This window comes from Paramisgurnus dabryanus, chromosome 6 (assembly GCF_030506205.2).
Source record: "Paramisgurnus dabryanus chromosome 6, PD_genome_1.1, whole genome shotgun sequence".
In the NCBI taxonomy this organism is placed as follows: Eukaryota; Metazoa; Chordata; class Actinopteri; order Cypriniformes; family Cobitidae; genus Paramisgurnus; species Paramisgurnus dabryanus.
Window position 1 is genome coordinate 44,302,381 of NC_133342.1, and position 17,102 is coordinate 44,319,482.

At 37.2% G+C, this 17,102-nt stretch overlaps 1 long non-coding RNA gene and 2 other non-coding genes across 3 annotated transcripts; 1 reads left to right on the forward strand and 2 right to left on the reverse strand.

Annotated features, from left to right (window-relative positions):
• Nucleotides 1-4,321: 4,321 nt before the first annotated feature.
• On the reverse strand, nucleotides 4,322-8,333 carry LOC135767241 (uncharacterized). Its single transcript, XR_010541962.2, has 5 exons — nucleotides 8,212-8,333; nucleotides 5,240-5,296; nucleotides 5,036-5,099; nucleotides 4,689-4,750; nucleotides 4,322-4,533 (listed from the first exon to the last, which is right to left on the reverse strand). It is a non-coding gene; the product is annotated as an uncharacterized lncRNA (long non-coding RNA).
• Nucleotides 8,334-15,405: 7,072 nt separating this feature from the next.
• Nucleotides 15,406-15,517, reverse strand: trnal-caa (transfer RNA leucine (anticodon CAA)). The gene is made up of 2 exons: nucleotides 15,480-15,517; nucleotides 15,406-15,451 (listed from the first exon to the last, which is right to left on the reverse strand). It is a non-coding gene; the product is annotated as a tRNA-Leu (tRNA).
• A 144-nt stretch (nucleotides 15,518-15,661) lies between these two features.
• On the forward strand, nucleotides 15,662-15,734 carry trnar-ccu (transfer RNA arginine (anticodon CCU)). The gene has a single exon. It is a non-coding gene; the product is annotated as a tRNA-Arg (tRNA).
• The last annotated feature ends 1,368 nt before the right edge of the window (nucleotides 15,735-17,102 follow it).

Genomic DNA, 17,102 nt, shown 5'->3' on the forward strand with positions numbered 1-17,102 from the left:
AAAAATCCAGGAAACCGAAATCGACTCAACTAGGCCTTAATCAACCTCCGGCCTTGCCTGACACGCAACCCGATGAGTCTAGCGGCGATGAAGAGGATCCACCTAACCGAACTCTTGTAGCTGCTATCACAGCACTCAGAAGTGAAATGACTAAGATAAAAGATGACATCTGTGAGAACTTGGAAAGACGTATTGAACGTGTGTATAATGATTTGAGAGAGGAGATTGTCACGACTAACAATATGGCCCAGATGTCAATTGCTAATCTTGAAGCAAAATCTCAGACGCTACAAGCTAAAGTTACGGACATAGAAGAAGCCGCTACTACACACTCCGATAGCATTTCTCAACTTGAACAACAGGTGACTAAACTCAATGCCGAAGTTGTCAGCCTTAAACAAAAGAATGAAGATTTAGAAGGAAGATCTCGTAGAAACAATATCAGAATTACAGGCGTACGAGAGGGGTTGGAAGCGACAAAACCGAGGGATTTTATTGCCAATTTGCTGAGGGACGTACTCTCGCTGGATGAAGCCCCGCTTATTGACAGAGTCCACAGGACCATCCGCCAACGTCCGAACCCCTCTGACCCACCACGCCCATTTGTAATACGTCTCCATTACTACCACGTCCTGGAAGACATTCTCCGTAAAGCTGCTGCTAGGAGAAATCTCCAGTATCATGGTAAACCCATAAGCATCTTCCCCGACTATCCTCCATCAGTGGCAAAACAAAGAGCGCAATTTAACAGAGCTAGGCAAATATTGCGCAACCTACCCGGCGTTAGATATGGTTTACTCTATCCAGCAAGACTCCTAGTGACCCATAACGGCACCCAGTCATCCTTTACAGACCCGCAGAAAGCCGAGGAGTATGCTGAACGCCTCATCACAACACCATTGGGATCAATTGTAAGTTGTTAAAAAAAAAAAAAAAAAAAAACTGTGGTAAGATAACGCGACAAGAACTGTAAGTGGAGAGATAAATATTAGATTTTTATTGTCAAGATGCTACAAATCTCTACTTATGTTAATATCCTTTCCCATTTATGTAGTGCTGCTCCACAGTCGCTTAAGTTTTGCTTTGGAGGTACCCATTAAGATTAAAGTATAAGAATACATTGTTAAGTTTACAAACCTTTCACAATATATGATTATTATATAGGTTTTACCTTTTTCATTATTATTATTATTATTATTTATTTATTTATTTTTATTATTATTTTTTTTACTTTAAAATTTAACTATAAATAATTTGTTCTATATTATACATGGCTATGACATTATAGTTAGGCTTGAGGGCCTTACCCCAAAAGGAGTAACAGTCTTTGTTAGTTAGGTTACTCATATAGGGAAGTTTTGTTTTTGTCTCTTCCCGTTAACCATTTTCCTGCAGCTACATTAGGTTAGCTTAAGGTATTTAAGTTTATGTTGTTTACTTGTTTGTTGTGTATTGTGTTTATGCTCGTGAATATGCGGAATTACAATTTTTGTGCAGCAATAGAAGCAAGTCTCATTCTTTATATTTCATATAGATATTTGATCCATTATTTTATTCATATGCCAATTTTCTTTTCTATTACATATGACGAATGCATTGAACTTTAAAAAAGGACTGACATTTACAAGCTGGAATATACGAGGCGCAAACAATCCGGTGAAAAGAGGTAAAGTTTTGAATCACCTAAAGTCACTACACTCAGATATAACCTTTTTGCAAGAGACACATTTAAAAGACAACTGTCATAACAGATTGAAAGCCAAATGGGTAAAAGAGATATACGTCCTTCTCCACAAAAGAAAGAGGCGCTGCTATTATAATAAAGAAAGGGATACCCTTTATTCATAATTCTACTATAGCCGATAAAGACGGTCGCTATATCATTGTCTCAGGAGAGATACACAACACAACTTTAACTCTCGTCAATGTATATGCTCCCAATATAGATAACCCTGGATTTTTTAAGAAAATCTTCAGTTTACTTCCCAATTTATCGCAAACTATGTTAATAATAGGAGGAGATTTTAACACGCCTTTAGACCCATTTCTTGATCGGTCAGCATCTCGTAAAATTTCCAAAGATAATTCAAGTGTTCTTATAATTTCATTTCATAAAAGTATGAACGTAATAGATTTATGGCGCTTTACCAATCCATCTGGCAGAGATTATTCCTTTTTTTCGGCAGTTCACAACTCGTATAGTAGAATTGATTATTTTTTAGTTGACGCTAAACTAGTTCCATTCACAACGAATGTGAAATATCATACCATATCAATTTCAGACCACAGCCCACTAACATTCAATTTACATTTGGAAGGTATGGACCCACCCACTAGATCGTGGAGATTAAACCCTCAATTACTGACAAATAGGGAGTTTTGTGAATTTATTGAAGCTCAAATAAAACTATATTTTGAAACGAATGACACCCCAGAAGTCACATCATGTACTTTATGGGAAGCGTTTAAGGCCTATTTGAGAGGATGTGTGATTTCATATGAAGCGACCAAAAAGAAAAAAGAAACAATTAAATGTAAACATATTGAAGAACAGATACAACAATTGGATCGACAAAATGCTTTAAACCCCACTCCCGACTTGCATAGAGAAATAACTAATTTGAAATATCAATTGAACCAACTTCTCTCAAGGAAAATTACATCAGCTTTCTTATTTACTAAACAAAAATATTTTGAATTTGGAGAGAAACCTCACAAATTATTAGCTCGTCAACTTAAAAAAATAGAAGCCGACCGTGCTATTCACAGGATTGGAGATGACAGGGGGCATATATTATTTAAACCAAAGGAGATAAATACACGTTTTTTAGAGTTTTATTCTGATTTGTATACTTCAAAATGTAATTATGATCCCAACATTATGAATAAATTCCTAGACGAATGCAACTTATTAAGAATCTCACCTGAAAACTCGGAAAGGCTTAATATAGATATTCACGCCACAGAAATACAAAAAGCAGTAGCCTCTCTTAAAAGCGGAAAATCGCCTGGACCTGACGGCATACCGATTGAACTTTATAAAAAATGTAGTGATATTCTTATACCATTTCTTCATAGAATGTACAACCAAGCTCAATTAGATGGCGTCTTGCCACCAACATTAACTCAGGCTACAATCACTGTTATTCATAAAAAAGGTAAAGATGAATTAAATGTAGGCTCATATCGCCCAATTTCTCTATTAAACTTAGATTATAAAATATACGCAAAAATACTCGCCAATAGATTAACTCCCTTAATGAATACAATAATTCATAATGATCAAACTGGCTTTATATTAAATAGATCCTCAACGTCTAATTTACGCCGTCTGTTTGATATTTTATACACTGACAGGAAAACCCACAACGACCTAGCCATATTGACTCTCGACGCCGAAAAGGCGTTTGACCAGATAGAGTGGGAATATCTGTTCGAAGTACTAAAACGATTTAATTTAGGTGAGAGGTTTATAAAATGGATAAGACTTTTGTATACAAATCCAAAAGCACAAATTCATACTAATCGCAACCTATCTTCGTCATTTACTTTGTTCAGAGGAACACGACAAGGATGCCCCCTGTCAGCACTAATTTTTGCTCTTGCTATTGAACCACTTGCACAAAGTATCCGTTTAGATCCCCAAATATATGGCTATCAGACTAAGACTACACTGTTAACGATTTCCCTGTATTTTTACAGTACGGTACTGGCAGCACGGTTGCCAGTAAGTTACTGTATTTTTGTTTTACAGTACTGTACTGTAATACCATTTACAGTACACAAACTAGTACTGTATAGTTACAAAGCAGTACTGTACTGTAATTTTACAATATTTTATCACAGTAGTCTATTTTTACAGTAATTTACTGTAATGTCTATATTGACCCATAAATACTATTTATTACTTATTACAATTAATACAATAATATTATATAAAATAGCTAGAGATTTAGGTTTAAATCTATAGTTATTAATATGGTAAAAATGCTAAATTAAAACATAATGAATTAAAAGGCAATCCAAGCAATGTTTGTATCAAAATTTTATTTAAAAAAACATTTAATTGAAACAAACATATTTAAAACAAGATTTTAAACAATAATAAACATATAATCAAGTAACATAAAATAAAATCAACAAGTATAAACAAGTTTGGAGACCCCTGCTGTAACATATTTAACTCTGGCAAATAGAACACTGTTCCATAGTTTGAAGTTTTCAGTTTAAAGTCCATCATCGACTAAAAGGTAACATTTCACTGTGGTAAAAACAACACTGGCCCATAGTTTTAAATATTCTACTTGAATTTCAGTTAACACTAAAAATAAATGCATTAAACTGTGGCAGACAGACCACAGTGGCCTTTACTTTGAAGTCGTCCATTCGAACTCAATCAGGGACTGCATGAAGCTGTTCACATGGGGGTTAATGGCCACAGCTTTTCTCTGCACCAAGTTCCTTGTCTTTTTGCTTGCTCCTTGTCTGGATGTGCACTTTTTCCCATCTTTGGAATTAATTCTATCCAGAAACCTCAAATATCATAAACATTAAGTCAACAAATATAAGATAGAAAAAGATTCTTAAAAAATTAAACTCAGCCTTGAATTTACTCCTATTCTGAAACCTTTTACTCTTATTCTACTGTTCCACACCTAATTACATAAAAATACAGAAGATTCACTTACCGCTGAACAAACTCTTTTCTCAATGGACAGCATCCACCTGGATCCTGTCATGATTGAATGTCCTGAACAGAAAGTACAATTGTTACTGATTTGGACACAACTTTTTTCTGAAAACAAAATATTTTGTAAATAAAGTCCAGGGACACCTCTGCTAAATAAATACAATTATTAAATAAAATTTCTTATAACCAAAGTCTGAATATTTCTGTTTGTATATTTCTACATGGCAAACTAAGACAATTGTGTACATGTTGTGTATGGTCGTGTTACAGTGTTGTGTGTGGGAATTGTGAATGAGTGTATACATGGGTATTTAAAGAAGCTGTAGTGGTAAAGTGCAAACTTACCGAACATAATGTGCTTGGTGTGTGTCTGGTATCACCCGTTGTGCCTCCACATCTGCCTTAACTCCTGATAAAGTGCAAGGACACTCATGTAAACTACAAATAAAAAGTCAGCCACATTCCTGTGTAATTTTGCATGTGACGTGAAAGCATTTAATATTGCAGTCGAAAAAATACATGACTTGTAACTGCACATCATGTACTTGCCTGGTGCCTTTAAAGATGATCCATCTTACCCAATCCAGCTTACAAGCAATGGTAAGACTGTAAAAAAGACAAATGTTACAAAATCTGTTAGCCATAGAAATAAGTAGACATTGTGAAGGAAATGGTAAAAGAAAATTTATAAACACTTTACTATAAGAGTTTATTCCTTAACATTTGGTAATGCCTTAGCTAATATGAACTAACAATGAACAATATATTTTACAACATTAATAATATTTGATAATGTTCATTGTGCATTAACTAATGTAAACAGAGACAAAGTGATTGATTTAAAAATGTATTAAGTGTTTAAATCTAATATCATGCTATGCTAACAAATAAAACATTACTGTAAGTGTTAAGTCAGTTGTAAAACAAATATATGAAGAGTTTGGTTCCAAAACGCAATAAATCCATTTTGACAAATTTCGGTAAAAACGTGTTTTCTATACCAAGAAAGTGACAAGATGAAAACCACTATTTTCTGTTACAAACTTTCACATAGCATCTTTAGGTTATAAAAACATAAGAAATTCAAATCCATAACTTGATTTTCAAAGATTTATTATAAAAACTAATTATTTTTTCCACAAAATGCAATAAATCCATGACAGTTTTTTATTTCAAAATGCTATAAATCTATTAAATCAATGTATAAATGTGCATTCATCTTTACCATTTTATATTTATTTAGTTGACTAGTGGTATACAATGATTAAAAAATAAACATTAATGGCATTAACCAAAACACTTACTTTGTTATATTAAGAACACATTGCTGCGGTTATATTTGACGTCGTCTCTTTACATTTTCACAGCGATCAGCTGTAAAATGTTTTGGTCCCGCTCGATTTTCGTTGACTTTGAGTAAAATAATGTAAAGTTTTCATAAGATCCTCTGGGGTCAAGGTTTTAGCATGAGAAGCTTGATGCTGTCTGGAGAACAAGCAGCCGAGTGCCTCTCGCGGAAATTATTAGATGTTGATGGCTTACGTTTCTTTCCCGTCACAGAAAACCATCACAGGTTTAGCAATGCTATTAAAGTATTATTTTGTTTTGTTTGTTGATCACGAAGTACAAAGTAGATGAGGAAAATTAGGATTCCGTGTACTCAGCGCGCCGCCATGTTTGTTTACATTGCGTGAATGGTCCGCTGTAATATCAGGAATGGATTTATTGCGTTCTGTAAAAAAGGAGGAGTGGCGTTTGTCGCATTTTGGGAACAAAGGGAGAAAAGATGACAGAATATCACGGCGGGTATTGGATTTTGCGTAAAATTAATTATTTACTTTTAACTACTGACCTGATATAATACTGATTTTGGCAGTAACTCATTTTTTTCAAAAATGGCGTTTATTGCGTTTTGGAACCAAACTCTTCATATATATATATATATATATATATATATATATATATATATATATATATATATATATTAGTTGTTATATTATATATTATATATAAATATCTAAATAAGTCTTTTTTTAATTATAACATCTTGTCTACAGAAAATCTCTGAAAATGTCTCGTTTAGTGCAGAAAATAGCGATTTATAGTGACAAGGTAAAAAGACTGTCCCTTTAATGTTTAACCCGGACCGGCTGCGGTGTAACACTATTTCACGCAAAGTTTTTTAACAAGTTAAAGGTGCTCTAAGCGAATTGAAGCGTTTTAGACCATAAAACATTTTTTGTTACATACCGGAAACATCTCCTCACTATCTGCTTGCTGCCTGTCCGCTGATCAAACTGTAAAAAAACGCGATCTCTGCAGACAGCCCAGGCTTCACAAACGGCAATATCAACAAATGGCCAAACCTAGCTCACAAAACAAAACAAAGTATTCCAGCCAATAAACGACAAGAAGGATTTGGGGGTGGGGGTTGGGCGCGTTCATGAAAGCACGGAAGGGAGGGGGAGGAGTTAGCTACGCTCCGTCTGTTTGAAAACAGATTCAAACGTCAACAATAACTAACGTCTCGCAGATTCGCTTAGAGAGCCTTTAACGTTAGTAGCTAGCTGCTCACTTTAAAGATAAACATGAACGCCTAAATCTAAGCAATCCTGGTGATGCCAGTTTCCTAAACGATGTTATTATGGACTATTTTACATCCAGAGATGAAGGATCAGATGACAGATACGAGAAGACAAAGGTACGTAAATGTGGAGCCCATTCTCTTTTCGTGCATTGATTTGATGTGTTTTGGAAACTTATATATACTGCATGTAATGCATCTGAAGTGGTGGAAACAATATGCCATAAAAATGTATTGGACAACTTACTGGGAGTGTAAAACGCTTAAGAGAAGATATTCTCTGCTTTTGCTGATATACAGTAATATAATAACAACAACAATAAGCGCGGCAATCCCTTTCGTTCATCTGATATTAAGATGAGCCCAGGTCTGAATGATATTTGGTCGAAGTTAAAGCTGCGATGAAATCGATGCATGTATCCAGTTAAATATGAGGTTTCTTGTTTTCACTTCTGTGGAGGAGGACTGCGGTACTACAGTATGATGTGTACGGCGTGTCAAGTCCTGTCTGTTTACAACCACGAGTCAGCCTTGCCAAACAGTCGAACTTAATACTTTTCTCTGACGCTAACTGAACGGATGAAACGCCGAGATAAACGACCGTTATGCTGGGACCGCAAGACCGCGCTGGCGGGTTGTCTTTGTCCATTTCGTTAAAAATAGTTTCATTGTCACCACACTTTCAACACAATATAAACTCACCAAAACCCTCATAATTTAGTTAAAACAACCCTATATTAATTAAAAAAAAGGTGTAAAGCGAGTTAAAGCAGCGGTAGACATCTGTGTGTAAGCTTACTTTTGGGGGAGATTGAAACTTTGTTGGCGACCGTTTTTCTCTCTCATTGCACGTTTAAAACAATATTGTGACAAACTATTGACAACATTCTTAAACTAAAAATTAAGTTTTCATGAAACAGAAATATTTCAAACTTACCGAACTGCCAGAAATCAATCGTCCTCCTTCAGCTGCAGCCAGGAGTTGTGCTGTCTGTGTGATTTGACTCTGGCGCACTTTCTCTGATTATTGCAAGTACACCTGGCACATTACAGCAATGGGTACAGCAAGGTTACATCAAGACCAAAATATACTGTAAAATTTTCCCGCTCAAACAAATTTACCCAGAATGCATTATAAACTGCAGTACTGTACTGTAATGTACACATACAGTATAGTACTGTGGATTTTTACAGTAAAGTACTGCTAAATCTACAGCGACATCTAACAGTGTACTACAAATAAAATATCGCTATATGCAGACGATATTTTGTTATATGTGACCAAACCTTTCCTCTCCATACCACATATTCTTGAAAAAATTGAAATGTTTGGGAAATTTTCAGGATATCGAATAAATTGGACCAAGAGTATATTAATGCCAATTCATGATATCCCTCAAACAACGTTGGCAAGGTTTCCCTTTAAGGTTACTACTGATAAATTAACATACTTGGGTATAGAGATTACAAAGCAACTCTCCTCCCTCATGCAGTCTAACTTTTTACCTTTATTAGAAAAATTCAAAAATAAAATACAATTTTGGAAAACCTTGCCAATATCACTACTTGGGAGGATAAACGCCATAAAGATGATCTTTTTACCACAAATATTATACCTGTTTCATAATATCCCTGTTTTTTTAACAAAATCATTCTTCAAAAAAATTGATTCAATTATAAATCCATTTTTGTGGGATTACAAAACGCCAAGAATTAATAAAAAACATCTAACCAAATCTAAAACGAATGGAGGCCTATCCCTTCCAAATTTTATGATGTATTATTGGGCGTGTGCTTTTAAAAAAATAAACTCCTTCAACATCACTTCTAATACACTCCCCACTTGGTTAATTATTGAAATGGAAGACTGTGATCCATATTTACCTACAGCCCTAATACTCTCACCAACACTACCTGACAAAGCAAAGGGCGTTCAAAACCCAATCATACATAATTTGTCTCGTATATGGAAACAAATCAAATTGCATTTTACCCACAAAACGCTACCCCTTTCTTTACCAATTGCTAAAAATCCATCCTTTACTCCTTCTAACTTAGATTTGACCTTTTCAGACTGGAGGCACTTAGGATTATGTTATATCCGCGACATGTATATTGAAAATAAATTTGCTTCATTTGCACAACTTCAAAAAAAGTTCAAACTACATAACAATAATTTCTTTAGATACCTACAGGTTAAAGACTATATTCGAAAATTCATGCCAGGTTTTGAGACACAACCACAATCTATGCTAGACGAATGTTTTACTATATCTCCATATAAAGATAAATTTATTTCTATTATATATAATAAATTACAAACAATGTCTTCCCCTTCGTCCAACAAATATAAAGAAAGTTGGGAGAAAGATATGGGTATTCATATTCCTGATGACATCTGGGAAGAATCTCTAGAATACATACACTTCTGTTCTAATAACACGAGACATTGTCTTATACAGTTTAAAACTATACATAGGCTTTATTTTTTCAATTCAATTCAATTCAATTTTATTTATATAGCGCTTTTCACAATTGTTAATTGTTGCAAAGCAGCTTTACATGAGTAGATGTAGAGGAGAACATTGAAAATCAATACATAGTATAAGAAGTAGAATATAGCGGCTAAGGATAAAAAACCGTGTAAGCGAGCATATTAATAATGTAACGTATACAGTAAAGTGCTAAGTTAAGCCAAAGTTGGCTGACTCTCCCTGGGACTAAAAAACCCCCTAGGAGAAAACCCAATGGGAAAAAATCCTAGAAGGACAAAAAACCCTAGGGAGAGATTAATATTTATATTTATAATATATAGACACGGTAGGGATAGGAAGCGTGTAAGGGGATTAAACTGGTTCAGCCGGTGGCCGTTGGTCGCGCATCGGTTGGGCGTCACGTTGAAGGACAGCCAGTTGATTAGTGGTGCGATGACCTTCACAGCAACAGGAACTGGGTCTGTTTGTCTCATTGTCCTCAGAGTCGAGGACGAGACAGGGAGACAAAAACAGAATTCTATTAGCGTAGGGGCCGTTCGCATGTAATGCAAGTGTCATACATTATAGTGGTTTAATTCAGCTCGGTTCCAGACAGGCTAACTATTGCGGCAAGAGTAAATTACCCGTATGAGGTATGTGAGTGCTTTGTTCTAGACAAAATAACTACTGCGGGAAAAGTACATTTACTGGACATTCTATGTGAATGCTTTGTTAAAGAAGAATGTCTTAAGTTTAGATTTAAATTGTTCGACTGTGTCTGATACTCGAACATTATTTGGTAAATCATTCCAGAGCTTAGGGGCTAAGTAGGAAAAGGATATAACACCTTTAGACACTTTTGATATTCTAGGGATAATTAAGTAACCCGAATTTTGTGATCGCAGTTTACGTGGTGGATTGTATTCTGATAGTAGTTCTTTTATATACGAGGGCGCTAGGCCATTTAAGGCTTTGTAGGTGATTAGTAATATTTTAAATTGTATGCGATATTTAACTGGTAGCCAGTGTAAAGATGCCAGAATTGGACTAATGTGGTCATACTTTTTAGATCGAGTAAGCACTCTTGCGGCGGCGTTTTGAACCAGCTGTAGCTTGTTTACCTGATTTGCATGGCATCCCCCGAGTAACGAGTTACAATAGTCTAATCTAGAGGTCATAAAAGCATGGATAAGCTTTTCTGCATCTGATGCAGACAGCATATGGCGTATTTTTGAGATATTTCTAAGATGGAAAAATGCTGTGCGGCAGACGTTGGAGATATGACTATCGAAAGATAGATTGCTGTCAAACATTACGCCTAAATTCTTAACCGTGGAAGATGGCACCACCGTGCAGCCATCTATGGGCAACTTGTAATCTGACATATTATGTTTGGAGCGATTTGGTTCAATAATAAGTATCTCTGTCTTATTGGAGTTTAGCATAAGAAAGTTATGTGCCATCCAGTCCCTAATATCACTAATGCAGTCTGTTAGCTTAGCAAACTGGTGGGTTTCGCTAGGATGTGACGAGATGTAAAGCTGGGTATCATCCGCATAGCAGTGAAAACTTATGTTATGTTTCCTGATAATGTCTCCTAGAGGTAACATATATAACGAGAATAGGATAGGGCCTAGAACTGATCCCTGAGGTACGCCGTATTTAACGGGGGAGTGATGTGACTCTTCCTCATTTACATAAACAAAGTGATATCGATTGGTTAGATACGATCTAAACCAGGCTAACGCCTGACCACTGATGCCAACATAGTTTTCTAGTCTATTGAGTAGGATTCTGTGATCTATTGTGTCAAAGGCTGCACTAAGGTCTAGTAATATAAGGATTGAGATTTCACCACGATCGGATGTTAATAGGAGGTCATTTGTAACTCTAAGCAGCGCTGTCTCTGTGCTATGGTGGGGCCTGAATCCTGATTGGAACTTTTCATATGTATTATTATTCGCTATGAATGTGCGTAGCTGGCTTGCCACTATTTTTTCTAATATTTTAGAAAGAAAAGGTAGATTTGAGATTGGTCTAAAGTTATTAAGATCTCCCTGGTCAAGGTTTGGTTTTTTAATGAGCGGTCTAATAACTGCTAGTTTGAAAGCTGTTGGAACGTATCCTAATTCTAGCGATGAGTTAAAGATATTTAGTACCGTGTCGGACACTACATGAAATACCTCTTTTAGTAATTTTGTGGGAATGGGGTCTAATATACAGGACGATGATTTAGATGACGTTACTAATTTAGAGAGCTCTTCTATTGTAGTAGGTTTAAATGACTCAAGATGTTCGTATGATAATCTAGTGGTCAATGTACTATTGGGTAGAGTGGTGGCTGCTTGCGTAGTTTCTATGTTTTCCCTAATAGAAATAATTTTGTTAGTAAAGAAGTTCATGAAGTCGTTACTATTGTGTTGGAATTTACTATTGGTTTCTGTTTGTTCTTTGTTTCTAGTCAGTTTCGCAACTGTGCTAAAGAGGAAACGAGGGTTGTTATGATTTTCTTTAATAAGCGTACTGAGATAGGTAGATCTGGCGGTTTTAATAGCCTGTCTGTAGTGTTGAACACTCTCTTTCCATGCTGAACGCCATACCTCTAACTTTGTGTTTCGGTAGTTTCTTTCCATTTTTCTAGCTACTTTTTTAAGGGCTGCAGTATGATGGTCATACCATGGAGCTGGCGTTTTTCCTTTGATTCTCTTTTTTCGTATGGGAGCAACGGCATCCATCGTGCTAGAGCAAACGTTGTTCAGGTTTTCTATTATAATATTCAGATCTTCACGGTTATCTGCTACATGTTTCATTTGAGACAAGTCTGGAAGAGTGCTAATAAAGCTATCTTTAGTGGTGGAAATTATTGTTCTGGCTAATCTGTAGCATGTTGTAGACTGAACGGTCCTATCTAGAAGTATTGTGTATGACACAAGGCAATGGTCTGAAACGGCATCGCTCTGGGGTGATATTTCGATGTCATTAATATTGAGTCCGAGTGACAGAATTAAGTCTAATGTGTGCTTACGAGTATGCGTGGGTCCAGACACGTTTTGTTTAATACCGAGATAATTTAGAACATCCATAAACGCACGTCCTAATGCATCTTTTGAGTTATCCACATGGATGTTAAAATCACCAACGATAAGAGCTTTGTCTACAGTGACTGTAAGCTCAGATAGGAAGTCTGCTATTTCTTTAAGAAAATCTGTGTGGTGGCCCGGAGGCCTATATATGGTAGCTAAAATGAACGAAAGCTGTTTGTTGTTACGATCAGTTATTTCCATGTTTAACAGTATTATTTCAAACGAATTAAATTTTAGTTCTGATTTATGGTTTACTTTGAACATTTTGTTGTATATTGTAGCTACACCACCCCCTCTCCCTTTTAGGCGAGGAACGTGTTTATAATAAGAGTCTTGTGGGGTGGATTCGTTTAAACTGATGTAATCGTCTGCTTTAAGCCAGGTCTCTGTTAAACAGAGTGCATCTAAGTTTTGGTCAGTAATTATTTCATTGATAATAGGTTCTTTATTGGTAAGCGATCTAATGTTAAGAAGGCCGAATTTTAACATTTGAGTTTCATCTTTTAATGTATTGTGTTCTAATTTTATGTTAATAAGATTTGTACGAGACGAGGTAGACGGTGCTCTGTATTTATTTGTTCGAGGAACAGACACAGTCGAGATGTGTTGGTACTCTGGTAAAAAAGGCTCTATGTGCTGGGATATATGTGATCTTGACATGTCAAGGCAGCTAACAGACTGATGGGTAGGCCGATCTGTCTGTTTCCTGACCTGGGCCCTGGATAGTCAGACTATATCAAAAGTAAGACTATTGGTCAGATTTCTAGAGAGTATTTTTCAAAAGCAAAGATTCACAGCATTTTTCCGAACACCTCAGCAAACTGTGATAAATGTCAGTCCCTTAATGCAACACTTTTTCATGCTTTTTTTTCTTGCCCGAAAGTCACTAGTTATTGGTCTGATGTATTCAACATACTGTCAAGAATTCTTAAGATTACATTATCATTGGACCCATTGTTGATTATCCTTGGCACATCACAGGTATTTAGAAAATTGACTCCAACTCAACAACGGTTCATTTCCTATTCTCTTATTATTGCAAAAAAGTTACTTTTGATGTCATGGAAAGGACCAGCGATACCCACTGATAAAATGTGGCTTCGAGACTTGTCCAATACTTTACATTTAGAAAGAATCAGATATCTGTTGAAGGATAATCTTTCAGGCTTCTATAGTATCTGGCAACCCTTCATAGATTTTTTACAATCAATATCTGTATAATTTCTTTCATTTATTTTGTATAAATTTTCATTGCACTTTATATTACAAAACTGTTTTTTATCTTCCGCGTGTTTTTGTCCTGTCGTTTATATCTCCTTTTTCTTTTTATTTATTTATTTATTTATTTTTTTTTTACCTGTTGGTTGTTTTGTTTTGTTTCTGTTTATTTATATATATAAAAAAAATACCTGAGCTTTTCTCATATTGTGGATTGAAAATTGTATATCTTGTATATGCCCAATAAAAAATAAATAAAAAAAAAAGCCTGCATGGCTCCGGCTCTGAGAAAACGCTGACAAAACATTATGTCGTTACACCACGTGTCCTCGTCATTGGAAAGGCAGCTGTACCTTATTTCTTAATTACGAGTTTTTCAAGACACCTGAATCCTTGGCATGATGCCAAAATTCTACATCAGTGTGGCCTTCTTAGCTAGGGACGCTAGGTGGAGTCGTGCCCTGGAGCGTGTAAGCAGAGTGGCGCAGCGGAAGCGTGCTGGGCCCATAACCCAGAGGTCGATGGATCGAAACCATCCTCTGCTAGCAGTCCTTTAGTTAAAAGCCTGCGTGGCTCTGAGAAAACGCTGACAAGACATTACTTCCTTTCACCATGAGTCCTCATCTTTGGAAAGGCGGCTGTACTTTTTTTCTTAATTACAAGCCTATTCAAGACTCCTGGTGACTCATTTATGAAGCGCGCGTAGGCACAGATTTGATCGTAAAGTGTGCGTCCCCCAAAATCTACGGCAAAGTCCATATTTCTTAAAACTGTCTTTGACGTGGAAAAGTGCCTAGCGCCATGTCAGGGGCTGAGCAGACGCACGCGCTATTGCTTGTCAGATTGCTGTAGGTATTTGGAAATATAAGCCATTTTTGCTGCTCTTAAAGGATTTAAACAGTGACAGGCGCTCTTTTATATGTCAGTGGCATTAAAAAGGCATCGATTATAATTCCGCAAGTGTTCAGCTGCGCACAATTTCAAGCTCATTTACGATTTACAGATTTAAGGTCAGAAAATGAGGCCTACGCGTGCTTTCAATGGGTACCTTCGTTTTATTAATAACAAGTGTGCGCTTTTGAGAAAGGGGCCTGATCATCAATGCCATGGATGTGGCACATTTCTAGGAGAGAGTCTGAAATTGGCACATTCAGATCCACCCATTGCCTACGTGATGTTAATGAAAGAATTAATTCAGAGCATGTTGTGGGAAATGAGATTCTTTCCTAGGAGAAAGTTTGAAATTGGCCCTTTCAGATGTTCCAATTGATGACAGTGCTTACATTTGAAAACTTGTTGTGAATGAGATTTGCACCAGAACTATGATAGTTTCATCATGCCTCGCCAAAAACCTTCTGTCAGAAGTGGGATTTGAACCCACGCCTCCATTGGGAGACCAGAAACCTCACAAACTGAGAAGGTCGGACAACCTTGAGTCTGGCGCCTTAGACCGCTCGGCCATTCTGACACGGCTCATACATCCTAAAACTGATGTTACCGTGTCCAAAGTCATGTCAGTTCTCTGTTCTCCCAACATGTCATGCAATCCATTGTAGCATGTCTGTGTTTGTTGATGTTCCAACAGAACATGATCCATGATCGTCACCCCAAAGCCCCAGTGGCCTAATGGATAAGGCACTGGCCTCCTAAGCCAGGGATTGTGGGTTCGAGTCCCATCTGGGGTGCGCTTCAGCAGAGTGGTGCAGCGGAAGTGTGCTGGGGCCATAACCCAGAGGTCGATGGATCGAAACCATCCTCTGCTAAGAGCCCTTTTCTTGAAGGCTTGCATGGCTCTGGCTCTGAGAAAAGGCTGGCAGAATGTTATCCCGTTTTCACCATAATTGGAAAGGCAGCTGTACTTTATTTCTTAATTGCAAGTTTATTCAAGACACCTGAATCATTGGCATGGTGCCAACAGTCTACATCAGAGTGGCCTGCTTTGCCAGGGACTGTAGGTTGAGTCGTGTCCGGGCTGTGCTCGAGCAGAGTGGCGCAGCGGAAGCGTGCTGGGCCCATAACCCAGAGGTCGATGGATCGAAACCATCCTCTGCTAGGTGTACTTTTATTAAAAGCCTGCATTGCTCCGGCTCTTAGAAAACGCTGACAAAACATTACGTCGTTACACCACGTGTCCTCGTCATTGGAAAGGCAGCTGTACCTTATTTCTTAATTACAAGTTTTTCAAGACACCTGAATCCTTGGCATGATGCCAAAATTCTACATCAGTGTGGCCTTCTTAGCTAGGGACGCTAGGTGGAGTCGTGCCCTGGAGCGTGTAAGCAGAGTGGCGCAGCGGAAGCGTGCTGGGCCCATAACCCAGAGGTCGATGGATCGAAACCATCCTCTGCTAGCAGTCCTTTAGTTAAAAGCCTGCATGGCTCTGAGAAAACGCTGACAAGACATTACTTCGTTTCACCATGAGTCCTCATCTTTGGAAAGGCGGCTGTACTTTTTTTCTTAATTACAAGCCTATTCAAGACTCCTGGTGACTCATTTATGAAGCGCGCGTAGGCACAGATTTGATCGTAAAGTGTGCGTCCCCCAAAATCTACGGCAAAGTCCATATTTCTTAAAACTGTCTTTGACGTGGAAAAGTGCCTAGCGCCATGTCAGGGGCTGAGCAGACGCACGCGCTATTGCTTGTCAGATTGCTGTAGGTATTTGGAAATATAAGCCATTTTTGCTGCTCTTAAAGGATTTAAACAGTGACAGGCGCTCTTTTATATGTCAGTGGCATTAAAAAGGCATCGATTATAATTCCGCAAGTGTTCAGCTGCGCACAATTTCAAGCTCATTTACGATTTACAGATTTAAGGTCAGAAAATGAGGCCTACGCGTGCTTTCAATGGGTACCTTCGTTTTATTAATAACAAGTGTGCGCTTTTGAGAAAGGGGCCTGATCATCAATGCCATGGATGTGGCACATTTCTAGGAGAGAGTCTGAAATTGGCACATTCAGATCCACCCATTGCCTACGTGATGTTAATGAAAGAATTAATTCAGAGCATGTTGTGGGAAATGAGATTCTTTCCTAGGAGAAAGTTTGAAATTGG